The sequence below is a fragment of the Plectropomus leopardus genome, chromosome 2 (genome assembly GCF_026936395.1).
Source record: "Plectropomus leopardus strain MGB_pleo_1.0 chromosome 2, ASM2693639v1, whole genome shotgun sequence".
Lineage (NCBI taxonomy): Eukaryota > Metazoa > Chordata > Actinopteri > Perciformes > Serranidae > Plectropomus > Plectropomus leopardus.
Window position 1 is genome coordinate 7,860,740 of NC_142177.1, and position 13,566 is coordinate 7,874,305.

A 13,566-nucleotide genomic window follows, 5' to 3' on the forward strand; every position below is an offset into this window, starting at 1 on the left:
TGGACTGGAGTGTTTGGCAGCGCAGCATGCTGCTGGCGTAGAAGTGTCTGGTGAGATTGCAGCATGAAAACTGCTACCAGAGGGACATCCATCATGGCATGAATTATAAAGGAGCCTCTCATTATCGCTGCCAACATAAAAACAAAAGAGAAGAAAAATCGATGACTGACAGAGAATCCATTAATGATCAGTACGTGCAGAGTTAACATTTTACCGGCCCCAAAAAAATGCTCTAAAAACCATGGAGCAATTAGCAAAAAGCCCTCAGTTGAAAAAAAAACCCAGCCGATTATCACAGAAGAAGCTGCTAATGCCAAAACAATGAGTGGTTTCTGCAACTGAGGAGTGGCCTTACAACTCTTGAGTGCAGGTGGGGAGGAAATGAGAGTGTTGTGCAGGGTGCGATAACAACATGATTGATCAAAAATTAAACACACAGCAGTTTCAGGCAGAAGTCAGCCACGTCTCCAAAAAATTACATTTATATGCAACTAATTTGAAACACAAAATATGTTTGAGGGAAATTGCCAAGAAAATTACGTGGTCTTTTAACATAATGAGGCAGGATATTCCTATGCACTTTGTGTATATACCTATGAAAAGCATTGCACCAGAATTCACATCCTACCACCAGATGAATGTTCTGACGGAAGTAAAGGAGGAAGTAGAATAAAGAGTGAAAGTCCCATGAAGTGTAGGTCCGGCTTGTCCATGGGTCAAACAATTTCAGGACTTTCCCCCAAGAGACCAGTGTTTGTGCCTCATGTTAAACCAAATAACCTTTGACTTATTTTAACATGATGACACCCAACCATGTTTCTTTTTCTAAACCTAACTAAGAAAACTTCACTTTCCAAGACCTAATAACATAACTTCCTTAAACATTCCTAAACTTAACCTACATAATTTTACTTTTATAAAGCTAACCTAGGTAACTTAACATTCCTAAACTTAACCAAAGTAACTTAACGTTCCTAAATTTAACCTAGATGACTTGACGTTCCTAAACTTAACATCCGTAACTTAACGTTCAATTTTAACCTACGTAACTTAACATTTCTAAACTTCACATTCCTAAACTTAACCTACACATCTTAATGTTCTGAACTTAACCTCCATAACTTAAAGTTCCTTAACCTCACCTACATAACTTAATGTTCCTAAACTTTAGACTACTTAACTTGGCACTGATTCATTAGATGTCATACATACATTTTTCTTATCATATCAATGTATGTGGATGAATGAGGAAATGTCACTAATTAGTGTACCTAATTCACAAGCTGCAAAAATTTGAGGTATCAAAGAAATGTTCACTGTAAACATATTTGATTGGTTTTATGCCAAAATAGGCAGACTTCAACACACTGTTCACTTGTAGTAACTATAGCATTCTTTTCTTTTTTTATTTCCTCCTGAAAACATTTAACCAACATCACAATATTTCCCTAACCTTAAACAAAGTGCTTGTTGCCTAAACCTAAGCCACCATCCACATCGACCATGACTGTGAATAAGTGTAGTCCAGAAAAAGTCAAAGAAACATTGTCTCTAGTTCAAACAGCAATTACACTGTCACCAAAACATAATTATAAAAACAATTTAGTAATACAAAAATGTAATTCTGGGGGTTGCAGGGGTTGACCGCCACAAAATACAAAAGGTTTTCTCTACAAACCATTGCTGCTTAGTGCGCATGACTTTGGGATTTGTTGTAAACTGTATTCTGGCTTTAGTATCGACACATTCCCAGCAAGGCTGGCTAATGATGCTGCAGCAGAAATCACTTTATGATTTCATCAAGAAGCTCGCTGCAGATGCAAGTGCCTGCTCTGATTATAAATCAACCGTCTTATTAATGAGGTGAGAGGATGCTTATTGGCACACAGAGGAACAAGGCAGTAAAGGGGAACAACAGAGCATGCAGCTCAAACAAGTATGAAGGCTATACTGCATGAGCTGTAGTTACACTTACCGTAACTCAATGTGAGCTAAATAGTGGAGCTAATTCTTCTGAAGCAAAGAACTTTTTTTTTTTTTAAATTTACAACAAGATATTCGACTCTTGCATTTGTCAGTATAACAGCGTGTAGACTTTTCTCTGACAGTTCATCACAGTGAAGATCATGTGTACTTTTATGTTTTGTGATGGTGGCATGAGTTGAGAGTGCAAATTAATGCAAGTTTAAAACATTATGGCTGCTTTGATAGTAGCAGATTTCAAACTGTGAGGTGCTCCCTGTGTAGAGACAGTTAACAGGAGTGCGTAGAGGGGCAGACATGAAGCAAAGAGATACTGCATGAGGAGAGAGGGACAGGTGCATGCCAGTGTTCTAAAAACAACAGGAAGTGAATTATTGTAGTTTGTCCTGCTGATTTGGCTGCTCACCAACAAAGTCAACAGTTTTGGCAGCAGCTGTGGCTGTGACATACACATCATGCAGGCAATTCATTTACTTTAAAACCCTTAATAACTGATTGCTGCAATTTGCATCCAAACTACTTCTCTGACTCCTAACCCTGTCAATCCTGAACACAGAGACATGATAATACATATTTTTAGATTCAGTGTGACACCCACAGATGTCATTTTATCTCTGATGTACATCCTGGAAAGAGTTCCAGAAATCTGCTTAGACCTATAAGAAAAAAGCAATAACTTCAGTATCAAAGTAATCCAATGACAGCAGCCTGTAACATCTATGGGTATACTGTAAAAAAGCACTGATAGCTCATAGTGTTGTCAAAAATATTGATCTATTGATGCATTTCTGAATATTCAAAACTGTTTCGATACTGATTTATGCATTATCATTACAACATTACCAACGCACTTCCTCACTCTCTCTTATTGTTGATGTTTACTGCAAGCAACTGGAATTACTACCTCTTGGTTTTATCCCTCCGAAAACCAGTCAAGTTGCAGTTACAGTTTACATCCATGTCTGTCCAAACTCATATGTAGCCATGACAGCTGTCAAAGCTTCAAATTTGGATTTTGTTGCTAGGAAGAAAATTATAAAAAAAATGAATGCTTCACACACATCTTCAACCTGGCACGAACTACGCAATCAGCACAGTTTCAAGATTAGTGTCACCCATTCAGTATCGGACCAAATGCCTTACCTTCTTCTCCTGAGTTAGAACATTACACAGAACAGAACATTAAAATGTCACAGTGAAGTGACCTTTGATCTTTTGGTTATAAAACATCATTACCTCCTCATTTTATCCTATTAGACATTTGTGTGAAATTCTGCCATAATTACATGAATATATATATATATTCATATTAATTCTTGAGTTCAGGACAAATTTTTTTTTTTTTTTTTGAGGTTCCCGTGACCTTGGCCTTTGACCTCTGACCACAAAAATTAATATAGTTCATCTTTGAGTTCAAGTCAACATTTGTGCCAAATGTATAGAAAGTTAGCATTTCCAATATGACAACACTAAACGCTAATTCTGCATAGTTTCATTAGTGCCAGTGCCAATTTGCCAAGAATGAAATGGTCAACATGACTAATAACATGACAAGACACACCACATACAGAAGAAATGTCATTTATAATCTAAAAATGTAACACGCTGATGGGGGTGTGATGGAAGAATGACTATGTACACACATACAATGTATTTCTGCATTGTGTGTATGCGTTCGCACCCACACACATTACAGTTGATACTTTGCTATGCTGCAAACACAGCAATATGCAAGACTGTGCAACATACCAAAATGCATGAAGCACACAGAGAACACACAGGAGATGCATCACACGTGTCAACAGATTATTACTGAGAGCTGTAAACAAACACAGCAAGTGTGAGCGTACAAAGTGTAGAGTAATGACTGCAGCTGTGTCTGGATCTGCCTCCCAACCTGTCTGACCAGTTTAGAAGCCACACGACGGGCCAACAGGGACTGGGAGTAGTCTGTGTATCTACTCCTCCACAGACCACTGCAACAAACTACGCTAACGCGACCCTTAATTTCTCTCCCTGAGAAAAAGCGGCTGCTATCCAATGTGCAGACAGACAGCCACAGTCCGCATGCAGACTACTCCCACCTGCTTCACTGGGCATTTGGCAAACAATCATCCTTTAATAATTTAATATTTCACTAATTACCAATGAAATATAATGCAGGGTCAGAGCGTAGCCACCTTCCTCAGCAGAGTTGCATATCTCATTAACCACATACAGCAGCAACAGTTTTTAATCACAGTACAACTACCATGGGACCATCGTCCTCACGCTTCACTTTATTATACCTCCATCATGCTGTTAAAAATAAAATTGTGCAAATCTGGGTTTTTCCTCACTAGCAGCAGCAGTAAGTGTGGTATTGTAGTGAATTTTTGGCAGCTCTAATCTCTCCTAATCCTTTTTTTAGGTCTTGTATTATGTATTTATAAATAGTTTGCACTAAGATCGACCTTAGCACAGACTATTTTTCCCCTCAATTCACCAGCTTACCACAATGTGCAGGCAATTGCACACACTCTAATCATCGGGGAAATGGACGCACCAACAATGGAATTAGGCTTCCTCCACAACTGTTGAATGCAGAGGCTCTAATTAAAGATTGCCAAGTGTGAAGTGGCCAAAAGAAAACAATGGCTGCTGGCTTGGTTTGTTGGAGGAGGCCAAAATAGCTGGAGAGGACTGTTTCCACTGCAGACCACATTGAAGGCACCAGAAACAGCCTCAGAAGATGTATTGTCTTTCCCCACAACTTTGCCTGAAATATAAATTCGGCTTTACTGCGGGGAGGCAAAAATGAGTGGCATTATGGGTATCATTGCACCAGATCAAAGCCAGACAACAACATGATGAGTCTCATCCTTGAGAGGCAGGGGATTTGTTCAAAGAAGGAAGTGGAGAGGGAGCGAGGGAGCGAGGGAGACGAGCGTAGGTATGCAAAGGAAGAAGAGGGGGGAAAAAATGGAGAACCTGCTGACTCACTGTAATCATCAGGCTGAGGCAAGCCGCGCTGCTGCTGCCGCCGCTGCCTCTCAGGGTAAAGCTCCCTGCCTCCCCTTCAGAAGGACAAAGTGATGCTTCCCATCAACTGTGAAGAGCTATATGACTGAAGGTGGGAAATAGAATGGTGAAATAAACCTGCCTCATGCCATGAAATAGCTTCTCTTTCTCTCCTCTCACATCCGAGTTCATACAGAATGATGCAATCTGAGGAAGGCGATAAATCGCTAAAAGCTGTGTGAGTAAAAAACCTAAGCTAAAAATAAAGCCCAGATCAGAGAGACAGCAACAGGATTGCAACCAGCTTGGTAAGAGACCCCTCAATAGGAGGAGATAGAGGGGATCTGACCGCCGCAAATACCTGTGGACAGTGTTGCTGGAAGCCCCAACAGGCTATCAAAGACCATGCAGTGAAACGATGTCATGTTTAAGTCCTATCAAGACTCTGACCGGATTGCAGCATATGCTGCATACTGATGAAACTCATACAATTCCCCTTAAAACAAAAGCACGCAGGCACCGTGATTACATTGGCTGCAGAATGTTGTGTTATCCTCTTTTGATTATTCCAAACAAAGCTGATAAAAAAGCATGTAAAACAGAGATTTGAGTCTAAGATTAGGCATATTGGGTAAACAAACACAAAGCTGCAGCGCACTGTATCACTGTAGTTTTGCAATTACAGCCAGCAATCAATGACACAGTGCTGCTCATCAGCTATCAGGTATCAAGTATTAGTTTCATGATGTGTAAACAATGTGTACGTGCATAAAGTCTTAGAGAGGACGTATTATGCTCATTTTTAGGTTCAAACCTGTATTGAAGGTTTGTAACAGAACATGTTTAATGCTTTAATGATCAAAAAAGACTTTTTTCCTTATACTGTCTGTGCTTGACCACCTGTATTTACCCATGTCTGAAACCTTATCTGCTCTGAATGGTCTCCCTCATCTGCACTGCAACAGAGAATAGTGGCAGTTTTTGCCTGAAAAATCATCAATAAAAGCTTCGAAACACAACCGAACATGTTCCAGCAGGAATCTGATCCAAATTTGGGGGGATATTAACAGCTTCAGTAGCCAAGATTACATATTTCCCTCTTGCTAGCATGTAGCTACTTGTAGCAGTGTACTAGCAGCAGCAAGAATGAATGTAACGGAGAATAGAGGTACTTTTACCAAAAGAAAATCACAAATAAATCACAAATAAAAGCTTTTTACAGACATCCTGACATGTTCCAGCAACAATATGATCCAAAATCAGACAGAAATTAACAGTAGCATGTAGCTACATGTAGCATACTTGCAACCAGAGAATTGACTGTGAGAATAGCAGCACTTTTTAATTTAAACACAAAAAACAACAAAGCTTCTTAACATGACCAGACGTGTTCCACCACGAATATGATCCGAAATTGTGCAGAAATTTACAACACCAGACCTTCAGATAATATATCTCCCTGAATTAGTAGCAACATGTGTACTGGCAGCCGGGGAATGACTCTAACAGAGAATAGCAGCACTTTTTCCATGAAAAATTACCAATAAAAGCTTTTAAACACAACTGGACATCTTCTGGCAGGAATAGGATCCAAAATCAGGGAGAACTTTACAAACTTAGCCACCAAGTTCACATGATTAGCTGATGTTATGTACTTACATTTAGTGTAATGGAACAGAAGACCACACAAAGAACTGTAGAGTAGAAAAACTATTTTGGAAAGTGTTCAGGGATTACTTGTACGCAGGTTTACATCATCACTGAAACTCTATCCACATTTAATATAAACATCCTTCATTGTAACACTATATATCAGGCAATATGGCATATAAGTCCCATTTAAATATTAATTTATAAGGATTAAGACTTCAGATATAGGACAGAAAACCTGCATTATAAACTGGGGGCAGGAAGTTTGCAAAATGATGGCATTCAGACTGGGAGGGTCTGCATTATTCCTGAGTTGCTTTTAAAGCTTGACTAAGACTAGCAACTGAAAGTTAGGATATCTCAGCAATTGTGGACCAGTTCTGACTTTTTCTACGAATCCTTTTCACACAAGTCCATCAGCCTTATTGTTTTGTAACTGTAAATCTGAACTCATATCAAATGTTGTCCTCCAAAATATGCATATGCATCAGCTTTTATCTTCCTTATCACGTCTTGTGTGCTACATGCATGCACTGTTTCCTATGAATCCCTTGTGTCTGGGTATGCAATTTGAATGCTGCATTGACAGAATGCAACACAATGAATGGGTTCTGCTGGAAATATAAATAGTATGAGAATGGGGGCTGCTATACTGACAATCCTATGGACAATATTATATATAATTTCATTCATCAGGTTAGAGAGGTTAGTTAAGGCACCTTAAAAGTACAGAAATACAAATGAGTGTGTGTGTGTTCGTGTATGTGTGTGTGTGCACGTGCGTACGTGTGCGTGTACGTGTGCATGTGGAATTGTGTGTGTGTATGCTAGTGTGATTGGTTGCTGGTGTTTAGCAGGCAGGAAGAGACGTGACCGTGCTCACCAGGCTACAAAAACATGGCGAGTCAAAGTACATTCAACTGGGCCAACAGCAATGACAAGTGCAGAACACACATACACCCACACCCACACACACACAGCCCCTGCATGCTTTGGCATCATCATCAGTAACATCAGGGTGACCCCGCACAATTATGCAGCATTCCCTGCATGTGCTAAGAGCTTTACAAAAGAAACTATGACTCAGGTTACGATGGCCACCTAAAGAATATTTTCCCTCTGTGACACTTGAGAAGCCAATAACGGAGAAGTCAATAAGAAATGGTTGAGTTCACTTGCAAGTGTGAGAAATGATTGCTTCCAATGAGACACAGAGGAGAGGAGGGCCGCTTCAGCCTCACTGGATGCCTCATACATGCTCATTTGAATTGCAAATTGTGGCAGGCAGCATGCTGGGCTGTGAAATCCCAGCAGCACCCTTGGGCATCTGAACTCACGCACCAACACTGACTTGTAGTAGCGCGACTTTGTGCAAGCATACACCACATTAAAACTGAAAAGGCATATGGAATATTTGAGCTGGATTCACTGTGATGCGTCTGAACTCTGTGATCATGAATTTATTTCGTAGTGCTGATGAGCAAACAGTGGAGAAAAATGGTGCTGCTGGGATGAGGTAATGGCTCCCTGGCATTTAAGAGGGGTGGGAGGAGAAGCATCAGGTGATACTCTGAGGGAGACTGGTTGGCGGGGGTGACTCGGCAAGCCTGACACAGCAGGCACAGGAGTGTCCGATGTTAACGACATAGATGCTGTGTGACAGCAGGTCTGCCAGATGAGGCTGACAGCGTGTGCGGCCTGAAGGAAGAGCGTGACAAAGTATTGTAAGCCCACCTGTACGGCTACAGGGTGCAGGCCACAGTGCTGCAGAGGAGCAGAGCCACACGTGGTGTGACTTGCAGAAATGCAAGGACATGACAAACCAATACAGTTAGAAATATAATAAGAGCCATTCAATAGAGCTTTTATGGAACTATCCTGGGAAATTTGCAATGCAAGTTGATTGCAAAAGACTTAAAGATCATCAAATTGCAAATGACTTATTAAAAAAGACACAAAGACATATAGTTGATGAAGCTAGCTAGAGGTGCACAACTATCAAGTAAATATCCCAATGGCCCAATAGTAAACTCAGCCTGTACATGGGCATAGATTCCAGGGGGAGGGGGGGGCAAAGGGGACATGTACCCCTCAATATTTAGAACCTGTGCATTTGTCCCATCAAACATTAACAGGAGTCACAGGTGACTTTTATCTTTACAAAACTAGAAATTTCCACCATACAATGATGCAGAAAAGGCACAAGTTGGTGAATAAAATTTCACCAGAATGTGCAAAAATAAAGAGATTCTTTGTCAACTGTCAACCAGCTTTGTATCGAAACAATGTGGGGAGTGTGTGTCAATGAAACATGGTTAACTTCCCTCAATCTAACCAGTGCATGAATCTAAGATGATGCAAAACTTGTCATCTGACATTGTTTCACTGACTCTTGGGCTGTTCCTCAAACTACGATGTGCTTTTGCATTTTTTGTTTTGCCCGCCACCCATGCCACCATTGCGGACACGAAGAGTATAAAAGTGGATCAAGAGACAGATCCGCCCCCTTCAAACTCAGACCAAACTCCGACCAAAACAAGATTATGTTACTGCACTGCTTATTTTTCATCTAAAATGTTTTTAGAAATATATTTTAGTGCCCTGTTTAGCTGTTTAGTGAGTGTTAGTGAACAAGAAGTGGGCGCCATACTGTTTCCTTCACAGTGAAAACAAAGGCTGAAAAAACTGAGATCAAACAGTAAAACTAAGCGGAGCTGAACCAAGTAGGAACCAAGATTTTCTTACTGAGTTTGTGTATCTTGCCTTGAATGGTTTCAGAAAAGTGTTTAGCTTACCATTTAACTGTAATACGAAATTGTTACCAGCAGGTGGCTATTGCATGAAATGAGTGTGCATTAATGTCACCTTCTGGCAAGACCATTTGTTGGTGTGGTGTGGCGCAGTGCATTCTGGTAGTTGTAGGTTTTCTACCTTTTGAAAAAAGCTTTTTCTCTGCCTTCTCTGGTCATGTAGCACCAATTTCAAAAGTATGTGTGTCTTTCTACTGCATAGCCAGCCTAATTTTATTATCTTTCATGGACTGAAATACTTTTTTACATGTTTGATTCTCTATATTTTCTAGTGGAAGACTCTCAAACCCAAGATTCCACATGTGCCCTCCAACTGTTGAAACGAAATTTACGCCCTTAGTTGACACATTCCTAATTAATACTGTATGTAATTCCACAAAAGCCAGGGGGGGCAAAGGTGAGACCATTTCCATACACGGACCTGCCAGAGCATGCAAGCAAACACAAGCAGAGTGGTGCTTCACCTCTGCAGCCACACATCTCCACAGCACTCAGCTGCAGTACGTATTTTACACCATTTACACATCACCGACAAATTATTACACTGAGTACAAAAGGGCCCAACACTATGAGCTACAAATTCTTCAAGTTTGCTTCAAAAGGCGAACACTTTGTGTGGTGGTGTTGATGAGAGGGTGTGACAATGGCAACACTGTGTAAGTCCTCAGTGTGTGTGCATCTGTCAGTGTTGCATAATTAGTGATGGGTGTGTTGGAAAATACACTGACTAAGGCAAAAGCAGATCCAGTTCACCCTGACAGGCTGAGACACAAACTGAAAGGAGAAGAAAACAGCTGATCTCTGCAGCTCACCACAACTTAAACAGACCTCGAAATTGAAAAAAATGAGGGCTATGGTATAGGTAGGACCATCATGTTTAGTCTTGAGTGGCTGTCCGGACAGGAGAGAGGACACTGGAGGGGGGGGGTCTAAGTACCTGGTTTGCTGTCAACACTGACAGAGCAAATGGGCTCAAAACGACGCAACAACTTGTTCTGCTTCTCCTTCATTCCCACAATATTCATCCCCCAGCACAGGACGGCAAGACAGCGGGCAAAGTCCATGCGAAAATGTACACATTTCACCGCTGCAGCTTGAAGCACAAAGAGAATATCACAAAGCGCCGCAATCATTGATGAATTACGCGTAAAACAAGGAAGCCTTCAAGACCGCGACATTCAACAAATCGTTTGGATTCATTACGACATGAGTAAACTAGCAGTGAAGGGGAAAAAATATGATCAACATACCCTCCTGTCAGACAGACATCCAGGGGAGGACCATGGATGGTGCGCACCGCGGGGGAGGTCAATCCTGCTCCTGCCGCCGCTTCGCGTTTCTTCCCCGGCTACAGGGAAAGGGAGTGTGTTGGTGTTTTGCCGGTGAAAAGCCTAATGAGAGAGGGAGGAGGAGGAGAGAGAAAGAGGGAGGGACACTGTCAGATGCAGTGAGGGAGTCAGGAGGGAGGAAGACGCACGCACACACACGTATACAGTCTGATGGGGGGAGGCGGGTAAAGCCAATTGTGTCATTCCTACAAAAATACCTCGCTCTGTCAACAAGTACTGAAATCTCAATAAACATGCGGAAATATTCCGGCACGATGACATAACCCCACATTGTTTCCACAAGCCGCTGCACCTACGTGTCAGTGATTTTTGTCAGGTACATGAATGAGGCAAATCGCATGAGCGCCATGAAAAAAAAAAAATATATATATATATATATATATATATATATATATATATATATATATATATATATTTGGATTGTTGGAGCGAGCTGGAGAAGATGTTTCATTTTTAGGCACACATCCCCTTCTCTTGCTTTTAATTAAATATTTAAAGCTTCGGCACTACATCAGAGGAGTTGCTGTTATTTCTCGCAGTGTCGTCAGGATGGCACAATCCCTTTGATTTCATCACTTAAGTCCACTGCTAACAAACGCACTGCCGCCGACTCCCCTCACCTTTGCATACAGAGATGATGAAATTTATTAGCACAAAGGGCAGCGAGTCGCCCACTGCTGTAAACAAAAATAATAACAGGAAGCAATATGCGGAGGTTGGCTTATCAGTTTACCACTGTGCCTGGTGAATCAACGTTCTTTTATTTTGAAAAGCTAGCTGAGTTTGATATCATTAATCACCGATGAGGAGTTACTGTTGCTGATTGATTAATCACTGACATTTCCTCACATAAGCAGGGTTATAATGAGTGCTAAGATAGGTTTAGTAATGATATTACAGCAACACAGTAGCCTAATGTTATCATAAGCTCACTAGGGGAGACTGGGATAGGTTGGCACACTTTTACTCTCCCTGTTTCTCAGGCATAATTTATGTTAAAGTATTCTACCCAGCAGCAAATGAAAGGTTAAAGGCATACACGTAACATCATTTTTAATATGTGGTTATGATAATTTTATATATAATTTTCCCCTTTTTTTTTCTTTTTTCCCTAGACATTTTAACCCTTTGAAACCTGGAGCAACAGCAATTTTCTTGCACTGCTTTCAGATGCCTTTCTCAAGTATTTAACCCATTTAACACTGAGCAAATGTGTTTTTATTTCTCTTAAATACATGGGTAAAAGGAAACAAGGAATTCTGGAAGAAAAAAAACAAGTTCTACAAATTGCAATAAATTTGCAGATAGTTTATTAAAAAGCTAGAGAAAACTGTTTAAGGAAAAAAGAAAAAAGGAAAAGCAAAGGAAAAAGTACTTATTATTATATAACTACTTTTTTCAACTTATGTTACAGAATTGTAAAAAGAAAAGAATAAAAGAACAAAAGGGAATATTTAGTTGCTAATGAGCCAGATAATAATAGGTGCACAGTATCTTGGTTTTGCCCTGAGGCCCTGAGGCAGGTTAATCTGGCCTTATTTATATCTCCTTATAACGTCTGATCTATAAATGGGTGACAAATCATACAGTGTCTCAGTAGACATCTTTCAGTGGTTGAGGTATGTGTCACATCATCTGTTCAATTACAGCTGCATGCCCAGGTGTTCATTTGGGTTGTGATCTCTTGACTGTGAAAGCCATATGATGCGCATCATTATCATATTCAGTCTTTATAATTACATTTTGTTCAGGGTTGGATCTTTAAGACTCTTTCTCTGACAGAGCTGCATATGTGAAATGATGTTTGAGCCCAACAGGCCACAAGACATAAAGGTGTCTTCACCAATTAAATAAAAGAAGTCCAGATTTCAAATCTCAACATGAAAACATACTGTGAGGGCCCTCCTTTACGGGCCACTTGTATTTAACTTGGAATTTGATAACTGCTTTTAAAAAGCATGTCTGCCTCAAGGACATCAAATGTTTTTTAGTGGCTACGTTCCTGTGCTCTGGCTATTTCCTAAAGAGGATCTGTATGCACAGTGCACCATGCTATTTTAGCCAACACAAATGAAAACATTTGAAGTATTTATCCATTGATCTGTGCTTTGAAGCTCTTAATACACATAAGAGGGTATAACTTACAGAAAGACAAATCAATTATAACTACTTCAAAGCCAGTCTGTTTAATAAAAAAAAAAGCACCATTATTGTCTGCAGGTGGAGATGTAAAGAGATGATGACCAGGACCAGGCATGTATGGAAGAAGATGAAAATTTAATTCAATTCAAATTCTCAAATTGCTTGATAAATGAAATACAATTAATTTGTGCAAGCATTATTTAGGTCAGATCAGGTCAGAATTCTTATTTTTTCCTGTAATAAGGAGGGCACGGGGGGTAGAGACGGTCTTTGCCCCTCTATACTGTGGGCTGTATAATATGGAATATTACATTATATTGCGTCATTGCGTATTAGCACACCTTTAGACAAACACCAAAACACTTGAGTTTGATTCAAATTAGTCAAACTGTACTTTTTCAATACACGTGTTAAGCTAATGCTAAAGCTAATGGTTCGATGATGCTGCCACTGGCTGACACAGAGTTGGAAATTTTAAATTCTATTTCCTGGTGGCTTTAAACTCTGCATAAGTACAGGCATCTTAAGGTGCAACCACTCCCCAAAAATGTTGTTTTTGCTGAGTGCCTCTCTGCTTCTCACCTGTTTTCACTTCTTACTGTTGGGTGTGGTTACAGGTACACACAGAATAT

The 13,566-nt window shown here is 40.3% G+C and overlaps 1 protein-coding gene across 11 annotated transcripts in view; it reads right to left on the reverse strand.

The window, feature by feature from the left end:
* Positions 1-10,894, reverse strand: part of LOC121952532 (band 4.1-like protein 1) — a 142,131-nt gene extending 131,237 nt beyond the window's left edge. For 2 of the 11 annotated variants that reach the window (XM_042499291.2, XM_042499299.2), the window contains exon 1: positions 10,694-10,890. The gene's annotated coding sequence lies outside the window, so the exon portion shown is untranslated. Of the gene's footprint in view, positions 1-10,693 lie in introns of all 11 variants that reach the window. The other 9 variants (XM_042499324.2, XM_088083857.1, XM_042499315.2 and 6 more) reach the window with 7 other exon arrangements.
* Positions 10,895-13,566: the final 2,672 nt, after the last annotated feature.